General features: G+C 45.7%; 1 non-coding gene across 1 annotated transcript; it reads left to right on the plus strand.

Annotated features, from left to right (window-relative positions):
- The first annotated feature begins 3,047 nt into the window (after positions 1-3,047).
- LOC113833959 lies at positions 3,048-3,151 on the plus strand. The gene has a single exon (XR_003482160.1). It is a non-coding gene; the product is annotated as a U6 spliceosomal RNA (small nuclear RNA).
- Positions 3,152-9,572: the final 6,421 nt, after the last annotated feature.

Below are 9,572 nucleotides of genomic sequence, written 5' to 3' on the forward strand. Positions count from 1 at the left end.
CACACACACACACAGGGGATGAATGAGTGGGTGGGTAGGATGATGGATGGGTGAATGTGGTGGACTGATAAGTAGTAGGCAGGTAGAAGAGTAGATGGACATATGGATGAGTAATTAGATATGTAGATGGGTGGGTAGATTGGTGACTAGAGGGATGATGGGTAGATGGGCTGGGTTCATAGGTGGGTAGATATGGGTAGGTGGGTGGGTAGCTGGGTTGATTGATGGGTATGTTGATGGATGAGTATGTGGATAGACCAGTATGTGGATGGGTGGATAGGTGGTCTTGTATTACATCTACAAGTCTGGTCCAATCCATTTCTCCTATATGACTGGACATGTGAATGCTATATTTGGCATTTGTTCTCTAAAGAGAGGCTGGACTGTTGTATTAATTTTGAAATGCCACAAAGCAGAATTCTCTTCTTGCATTAACTGGATGCTGAAGCTGGGCTTCCAAATGGGGAGGGCCACTGTACTGCTTTTTTCTGTTCAGTGGGGCCTTACCACCCCCTCTGCTCTTTACCATCGGATTTGAGCTCTTTGCTGACTGACCTTTAGACAAAAAGTCTGAGTATTCAAGCCCAGAAAAGCCACGTGATTCCTCTGAGAGAAGCATTTTAATAAAGGCTCTGCAACAGTGAAATACCTGGCTTAAAGGGTAAACAGATTCCTGTTTGGCTTTTTTTCCCCTCTCTGCAATCCTCCTTCAGTCTCTGTAGATTTGTCTGACTGGTCCTGCCCAAAGGTCACAGCATCTACCTGCTCCTTGATTACTGACTGCAGGAAAAAAAAAAAAGTTCCATCTTGAGGAAAATGGATAATTAGCAAGTTTTATGTTCCTGGTCCCTGTGAAGAACATGTCATACCTGACCTCAGTTGTGCCTTTTGCTTCCCTCTTCCCAGGATACCAGGCCACAACCACAGCCAACTTGACACTGCAGCTATCATGCCAAATTTATTCTGTGTTGGAGGTTCAAAAGTCTCATGGTCTCCCAGCAGACCTCACACCAAATTTCCAGTGCTTGCATCTGACCCAGAGAGCCACCAAAACAGAAATAAAATGGACCCCCGACTTCTGTATCCTGTTTTTCACTGACCAGGGTTAGGTAGTGCCAGGGCCCAACCTGTAGCTCCCTGCTGTGACCTTCCCCAAGTCATACAGCAAGCAACTCCTAGGTTATTACTTAAGATGCAAAAGTCAGCTTGTGCTGGTAGTGGAGCAGGTCCTGCTGTGAACTCTTGAGGGTGATGATGGGATGAAGAGAGAGACAGATTAAGAAATTCACAGTGCCAAATATGAGGCTAGGTCAGGGTCAAAGCTTGGATACCCTCACCTAGCTTACTTCAGAAGTCACTTTCATCCTTATCACCACTAATCTGTTACGGCCTGAGTTTAGAAGTGGCAAGGTCTCAGAGCAGGGAAAATCTTGTAACAGCTATGGAGCCCCAAGTGTAGGAGGTGGCAGTTAGGCTGCCTCCTGGCTGTCCTAGCTGCTGAAGGCCATGGCATTCAGTAAGCAGAGTGTGAACAAAACTTCTCCGAAGCTGTACCCTCCACCAAACCTGCCAGGGTGATGGACCAATTGTCACGTAAATGAGAAAAGGCTGGAATGTTGCAGGTCCAGAGCCTAATTAAAATTTATCTTGGGTTCTCTTTAGCTGTTCTCATGCAAGCCATCCCTTGTCCATCTCTATGTCTGACTTACCATCCTGTGACTAACATGAAACCTTTTGGAATGCATTAACAGAACCCCAGTTTACAGCAGCTAAAAAGACTAAGATTCAGCAAATAGCATCTAAGGCCTAAGAGCAGAGAGTTCCCTGCTTTGGTTCAACACACCTGCTTAATGTTTCCACCAATGTATTTGAAATGTGCCCTAATTTATGACTTTCTTTGTTCTATTACCATAAAACATCATCAAACTGTTAACATGTTCAAATGTGGAATTTGGGGTGACATAAATCTATGTCCCTGGCCATGACCACTCATATTTGGCTTCAGAATAAACTCTTATACCCTCAGAGTCAAGAGTTGTGTTTTGCACCAAGATGATGAGGGGCTGTCAGCCCTAACCCCATGTTGGTAGCTGTCATGTGCCACGTATAGTGAAACAGATCTGTAATCCCAGCACATTGGAGGTGGAGGGAAAGAAAACAAAAAAATCAAGATCAGCATTGGCAGAAGACTGAGTTCAAGGCCAGCCTGGGACACGTGAGACCCTGTCCCAAAATTCCACCAACACTTTTATGTCCTAATGCTCATAGCATCTCTGTAACTGGAATCAAGGCAGAGTACCAGGAAACCTGCCCAGACAGGCCAAGTGTGACTGTGAGAACAGAAGTGAGAACAGGAATGGAGACCCACAGAGGGAGGGTCTCGGGGTTAACAACCCAGAGAGGGTGCTGTTAACTTCCAGAACCATTAAACCTCAAAGAAATGTGAGTCAGAAATGTAGACCTCTGTTCAGGTAAACTAACCAAACATCAAGCATCAGCAGCAACTGTATTGATCAGAATTATTGGGGGCACCAGCAGCTTACTGACTCTTCATGGCTAGAATAAGGACAGCCACAGTATCCCAAAGGCCAGCAGGGGAGTGAATGGGAGCTGTCCTGGGCCAACAGCTTTGCATTCCACCATCCTCCATACAGCTAAAAGGCCAGAGAGCCAGAGCCACAGCTGGAGCATCATCCACATTGCAGTGCAGTAGAGCCAAGGTCATTGGTGATGGGCTACCTCCAGCCAGCCCTGAAGGAAGACAAATGCTGCCAGTGCAAAATCTTATGCAGACCACATACAGAACAAGCTAAGCCCTGGTCTATAAGTCATGTACAGTGCTGTCCCAGAGGGTCTGCTACCCATGGCTCAGGGGCCCCAGGACACGTTCCAAGAAATGTTCATGAAGCATGGCTTGTGACAAAGTTAGGGGCTAGGCTATCCTGTGTCAATTCCTTGTGTCTTCACTTAGCAAAAACCTTCTGTGCAGATAGGATAACTAGACACTGAGCTTGACTTTAAGACCCAAGGACTTTAAGACCCTGCCAATATTCCCTTCAGCAATACATATACTAAAATTGGAATACAGAGAAAATTAGCATGGTCCTTTCTCGAGGATGACACACCCATTTGCGAAGAGTTCTATTTGTAGTATATGATGATTAATGCAGACTCACAACTGGCCAAGATGCAGAAAATAAGAGACTGGAAATGTCTATCCCTAAATGGAACATATATGCTGAACACCCTCTTCCCAAGGCTCGGGGATCATTGCAGAACAGGTAGCAAAAGAAGTAAGGGCCAGAGGCATGGCATGACTCCAAGGAAGCAGTGTCTTCAGGACACACCTGCACATATGAATTCACAGTGGTTGTGACGATATGTACAAGACATGAGCAAGCCCAAGCCGGAACAAATCCCAGTATTGAGAGGGGAGCTGGTCATGCCATCCTTCTGAGGGACTAGCCCAGGTGGTCCCTGGTGTATAAGCAACAGCCTGAAGCTAATGGCAATTGTCAGCTGCTGAGAGAGGGAGAGAGAGTTTTCTCTAGGAGTTTTCTACCCCTGGCAGGTTGACCACACTCCAATGGTAGGACACATATCCAAGAATATTTGGGAAGCACAAGTTGGTCTTGATAGATGTTTGCAAAAAGGACACAAATTTGGGTAGATGGGAATAGTTGGGTTAGGGATAGTTGATTATTATTATCTAAACACATTGTATAAAATTCTCAAATAACTAATACAGGAAGAAAGACACAACAAACATATCCCACAGCATCTCATACCAAGTTCAGGCTACACACACACACACACACACACACACACACACACACACACACACCCATGTCCAGATGAAACAGCAAGCATGCTTCTGCTTTTCCTGTAGGGCCTCAAAAGGCTAAATTTAATAGAGGGTAAATCACCACCCCAAGAATCCACCCCAAGCCCCAGGGTGGGTACAGCATGTCCTGGAGAGGCCATCTGTTAGAGACCATAGTCCAGGAGGTCCCCAGTATAGGTATTAGACACCTGCATACAGATGGTATACAAGAAAAATCCCCAGACTACATTTGCTTTTAAAATGCTGTTCTCCTGAGTGAATGCAAAAGATTCCACTTATAATTAAACTTCATACATAGAACCAATGTTGAATGTATCAAACGTCAAAGGTATTTATCTAGAATTTAAATAATTTTACTTATTCCAGGAGCTAAGCTCCCTTTTCCTTGGAGTTATTTGCCATATAGACGAAGGCTTCCAATAGACAGAACATTTTATTTGATTACATTTGGATGGTGTACATATTTACACAGTATCAGTGAGGTAGAAATGCCCTTTCAGAATCATGCTTTTGGCCTCAACGGGCCTGTCAGCTGCACACTGCATCAACCAGGTCCTGCAAGTCCATGGTTAAGCCCATGTCTGGCTTTGAGCTTGAGGCTGATATTTGGACTGTGGTCATCAGCCTCTGGGTATGTGAACATAGGGAGATGAAATCTAAAATCTGAAAGTTCTATCGTTCCAAAAGTACTCATTTTAAAGGCTTAGGCACAAAAGGGGAAAATCAGCCACTTGTGATCCATGACCAGAAGGCAGTCAACAGAACTTTGCTCTAGACCTACTCCTAGTTCTCAGTTCCCCTGAATGATTGTTTACTTGGGGTGTGCAGGAAGGAAACAGGCAGGACTTAGGACCACAGAGCCAAAGTTAAACAGATTCTCCTTGCTTCCTAAACGAGCATCCCAGATGCTGAGCCTCGATGTACTCATCTGTTCACAGGGACCTGGTTACCCAGCCCAGGTGGTTGTGGAAAGGACTGAAGGCTTTAAGATGATACATGTGCTTAGAAAGGAGACTGCTGTGCCAGTGTCCTGACTCAGTGTGATCCCTAGATCAATACTGGTCTGTCAGTCCTCGAAGACTGGCTAGCAACGCTGCAGATGTGTCAGGGTCTGACAAGAGGCTAAGACTATCTTGGCTCCCGATGAAGTGTTGGTGGTAGGAGCAGCTGTAGCACATAACCCTGTGTACAGATGCCAATGCAGGCTGGGCAGCAAAGGCTCAGGAAAGCCACCGTCCTTCTGGCTGGCTCTGCCCAGACACACCAGGCTGCTAGGAGCCACTTCTTCAACCATCTGTGCTCTCAAAGGGTAATACAGAAATTCTGCAGACCCTCAAAAGAAACTTGATTAATATTAACCAGGGAGTCCCCAAAAGTTTGTGTGAGGAGTCAGTGAACTTCTCTGAGTGCACTTGAGGAGGCAGCGCCCTGGCCGTAGACGAAAGGCAGGAGCAGCTGTGCATTGCCCTCATTTGTGAAGCTGGTCTGCACGAGAAGAAGCAATTCTGCAATCACCGTGTGTGTTCCAGAACTGAGAAGCAAACAAACATATTATAGGTAATCAGAACAAGTGACATAATTTGTGGGGACCAATGCAAAAGGTGCATTCAGGGCCCTTGCCTAGAACACATCAAGAGCTCAAGAGTGGGGGCGGGGGAGTGGAGGTCATGCCCTGTCATTTCAGTGCTTGAGAAGTCAGCCTGGGCAACATAGTTAGACCCCGGCTCAAAACAGTCAGGGGCTGTGGATGTAACTCAGGAGTAGAGCACATGCCCAGCACATTCAGATCCTACACACAACACACACACTCACACTCACACCATGTCAGGACAATACCACAGTATCAAACATGTCCTCTTGTCTGTGCTGAGGCCTATTATAGGCAGAAGCTGTCATATGGACAGCAAGTATTGCCCTGGAAAGACCAACTGTGAATGGGGAAAATGATCAGGATGAAGAGAAAGCAGCAGGCCGAACTGTGGGATTGGGATGTAAGTGGCACACAGACACACAGCCAGCTGGCATGTGGGATGGAACACAGCATAGATGTTGGCGCTATAGTATGTGTCTCATCCTACCTCCTAAAAAAAAAATAAAACCTGACACTGGGATACCCATTGCCCCTGAGTACTCCCATATCCCAAGTATTTATTACACCTTTTTCCAGACAGGGACATTGTGGTGACCCTAAAGCACCTGTTCCCTACAAGTAAGGCAGTGCTCCAAAATGGTATCCCCAAAGGACAAAGTCTATCTGAAAAGCATGAAAGCCCAGACCCAAGAGTTATGGGAACCAGGAATAGCCATTCATTAAACAGTACAATATGGGTGGAGAGATTGCTCAGAGGTTAAGGCCACTGGTTGCTCTTCCAGAGGTCCTGAGTTCAATTCCCAGCAACCACATGGCGACTCACAACCATCTATAATAAGATCTGGTGCCCTCTTCTCGAGTGCAGGAATACATATAGGCAGAAAACTGTATATATAATAAATGAACCTTTAAAAAAAAAAACAGCACAATAATGTTTGGGCCAGAGTCATCAAAGGACATGAAGACTAGTGGTCAGTCCGGGCGTTGGTGGCACACGCCTTTAATCCCAGCACTTGGGAGGCAGAGGCAGGCAGATCTCTGTAAGTTTGAGGCCAGCCTGGTCTACAAAGCAAGTGCCAGGATAGGCTCCAAAGCTACACAGAGAAACCCTGTCTCAAAAAAAAAAAAACCAAAAAAAAAAAAGATTAGTGGTCAGAAATAAGATAAGTGGTGGCCTGTTGCATAGTCACCAAGTGTCCCCAAGAAAAAGGCGCGAACAAGTGGGGACTGCACCATAGAGAGGCCTGGGCACCACTTCACAAGCACCAGCCCAGTAATAGACAGTAGACAAGATGACAGCACAGCCTCCGGGTGCTCGGTGACAACCACCAATCCTAAGCGTGTCCCCTGCTAAGGTTACTGAAGGGAGGAGATGTTGAGGCGCAGTGAGAAGTTCTGGATTGGATCTTGGGCCAAGACGTGTACATGAGGTCTTCACAGTGGACAATGTCAAACTGGCATCAGTGTCATAACTCTGAACCCTGTACTGTGATTATGTAAGACGTTGGCTTTGGGGGAAGTGATGGTAGATGTGCTGGAATTCTCTGTACTGTACTGAAAAGTTTGGTAAACCCTTTAAAAGTGGCTAGTTAAAAAAAAAATAAAGGAACAGAAACAGAAGATTATATTTTCCTTGGAGCAGATCTGGCCAAGACACGTGTGAGAGCTGTGTTCCAACACCACCCAAGATTTCCCCCATAGTGTGTCTATATTGTGACTATTCAATAGCAACAAACTGAAGAAATGGTGTTCCATAAATCCAAAGCCCAACCCCACCAGACACTAGAAGGACACATGGCTTAGAAACGAGGTCTTTGCAGATGTGCCAGTTAAAATATGTCAGAATGAAATGGAAGCTAAATCTAAGAACTGACATGTCCTCATAAGAGAAGAGACCCTGAGAGGTCACATGGGGTGCAGCAGGTATTTGTGGTGTGACCATAAGCCAAGGGATGCCACCTCTTTCCTAAGAAGCCTAAGAAGCCAGGGAAAGGTGGGGAAGGAAGACTCGGTTTTCAAAGAATTGGGAGCTGGAGACACTATGATCTCAGCTTCCAAGGTGAAAAAGCCTCATTCCTTTTCCTTTGAGCCACGCAGCCTCTTCCTATTCTCATACGAGGGTGGGTCTCCCACAGTCCTCTGCTCTTCCAATTCCTCCCTGCTGCTTTTGAGGGAGCCATATCCACATTGCAGGAGTGACAAAGAAGGATTTGAGTCCCAAAGAATACCCTGGCTGTGTCCTCACACCCACCAGCTGCACCCATAGAAAGCCAGGAGGCTATGATCTGCATTTGTTCTGAACTTCATTTCTTCACTGGGTCACAATAGGCACTTCAGCCCTTGCCCCATATCTATGCTGGTTCAGGAGATGTCTGCTTTTGATTTGTTCATGGTGACTTAATTCGAGCACATTTTTTTAAAAAATTCTTCTCTCATACAATACTTTCCAAATGCAGTTTCCCCTCCCTTCACTCCTCCCAGGTCCCACACACACAGTTTCCCTCTCCCCCAAATCCACTCCTCCTGTTTCCCTTCAGAAAATAGCAGGCCTCCTGAGGATATCAACCGAGTACTGCTACAATAAGACTAAACATAAACCCTCGTATTGGGACTGGGGAAGGCAACCCAGTAGGAAGAAAAGGGTCCCAAGGGCAGGCATAAAAGTCAGAGACACCCACACTCTCACTGTTAGGAGTTCCAAAAATACCAATCTAGCAACCATAACATATACGCAGAGGACTTAGTGCAGACCCATGATGCCAGTCTCTGTGAGCCCCTATGAGCCTGCTTAGTTGATTCTGTGGTCTGTGTTCTTCTGGTGTCCTGAAGAATCCAAATAGAATGCAAAAAAAAAAAATACTTATCACCCTGCACAAAACTTGAGTACCAATGGATCAAAGGACCTCAACATAAAACCAGATACACTGAACCTGGTAGAGGAGAAAGTGAAGAATTCATGCACATTTTAACACTACTTTTCTTAAAATAAACATGTTTCAGGACAAGTTTGTGTTCGCAGAAAAACCTAACAGAAGGCAAAGGCTTCCCACACTCCCCTCTCCCCCTACAGCCCTAACGTTTTCCATTACTACCCCCACACAGCAGCACATTTGTCGTGCTTATTCTTGTCTGGATTGTTGTGCCTTTGATGCGGTTTCCTACAAAAATGCACCTGCGAAGCCCAGGGGCTTTTTGCTTTCCCTTCATATTACATTCCAGCAATTTTGTCATTCTTCATTTTAGCTTTAGGTTTCATGCACTTGAAGTTAATTTGTGTTTTTACATGGATCTGTCACTCCCTGCCCTTTATGGAGAGGCCCATTTTCCTTTCAGTGGCCTGCCTTTCTCCTAAGTGAAAGGCAAGTTGACTACACCCACATGGGTCAAGTTTTGAATTCCCTTTCTGCTCTACTGCCCCATTTGCCCGCTCCACCAGTGATGCCAAAGCTTCTTGCCTACTGCTGCTGCACCACAGATCACTGTGATAGTTCACCCTGTCAACTTCATGGACAAGGGCCTAGGGCATTGGTAACACACAGCTGGGTGTGTATGGTGGGGAAGAGGCACGTTTCCAGACACGATTAGACCAGGATGGATCTGACCAGCAGACTAACCCTTCGATGGATCGATGATATGATGGCACCATTGGGTGGAAGTGATAGGTAAGTAGGCCTACATGGAGGTAGTAGGTCACTGAGAGTGTGTCCTCAGACCTGCATTTTACTACAGCTCCTTCTGTTTCCTTTCCCTGCTTCCTAACTATCGGGATGCAAACTTCTCCCCCACCACCATGACTGATTGAAACTGTGCACAAAACAAAAAATTCCTCATTTTAAAGAAATTCTCAGGTGCTTTGGCAAAGTAATGAGTGCAGTATCAAAGTCAGTCCTATCAGCCCTCCTTTCTTGTTCTACTCTACCTTTGCACAGGCTGTTCTAGGTCTTTTTCACATACAGTTTTAGAGCCAGTCTATGGATAGCTTTGTGGTACCTTGCTGAGATTTGTTTGTGTGTACTTATTTTAAATTGTGGAATGCCTCTCAGTGTTTTATTATTCTTATAGGGTGCCCTCCCCACAAGGCAGTCCTGTATCTCAATCCATGGGTTTTTTTTTTTCACATTTAGACCTTTGTCCCTT

This window comes from Cricetulus griseus, chromosome 2, assembly GCF_003668045.3.
Source record: "Cricetulus griseus strain 17A/GY chromosome 2, alternate assembly CriGri-PICRH-1.0, whole genome shotgun sequence".
NCBI lineage: Eukaryota > Metazoa > Chordata > Mammalia > Rodentia > Cricetidae > Cricetulus > Cricetulus griseus.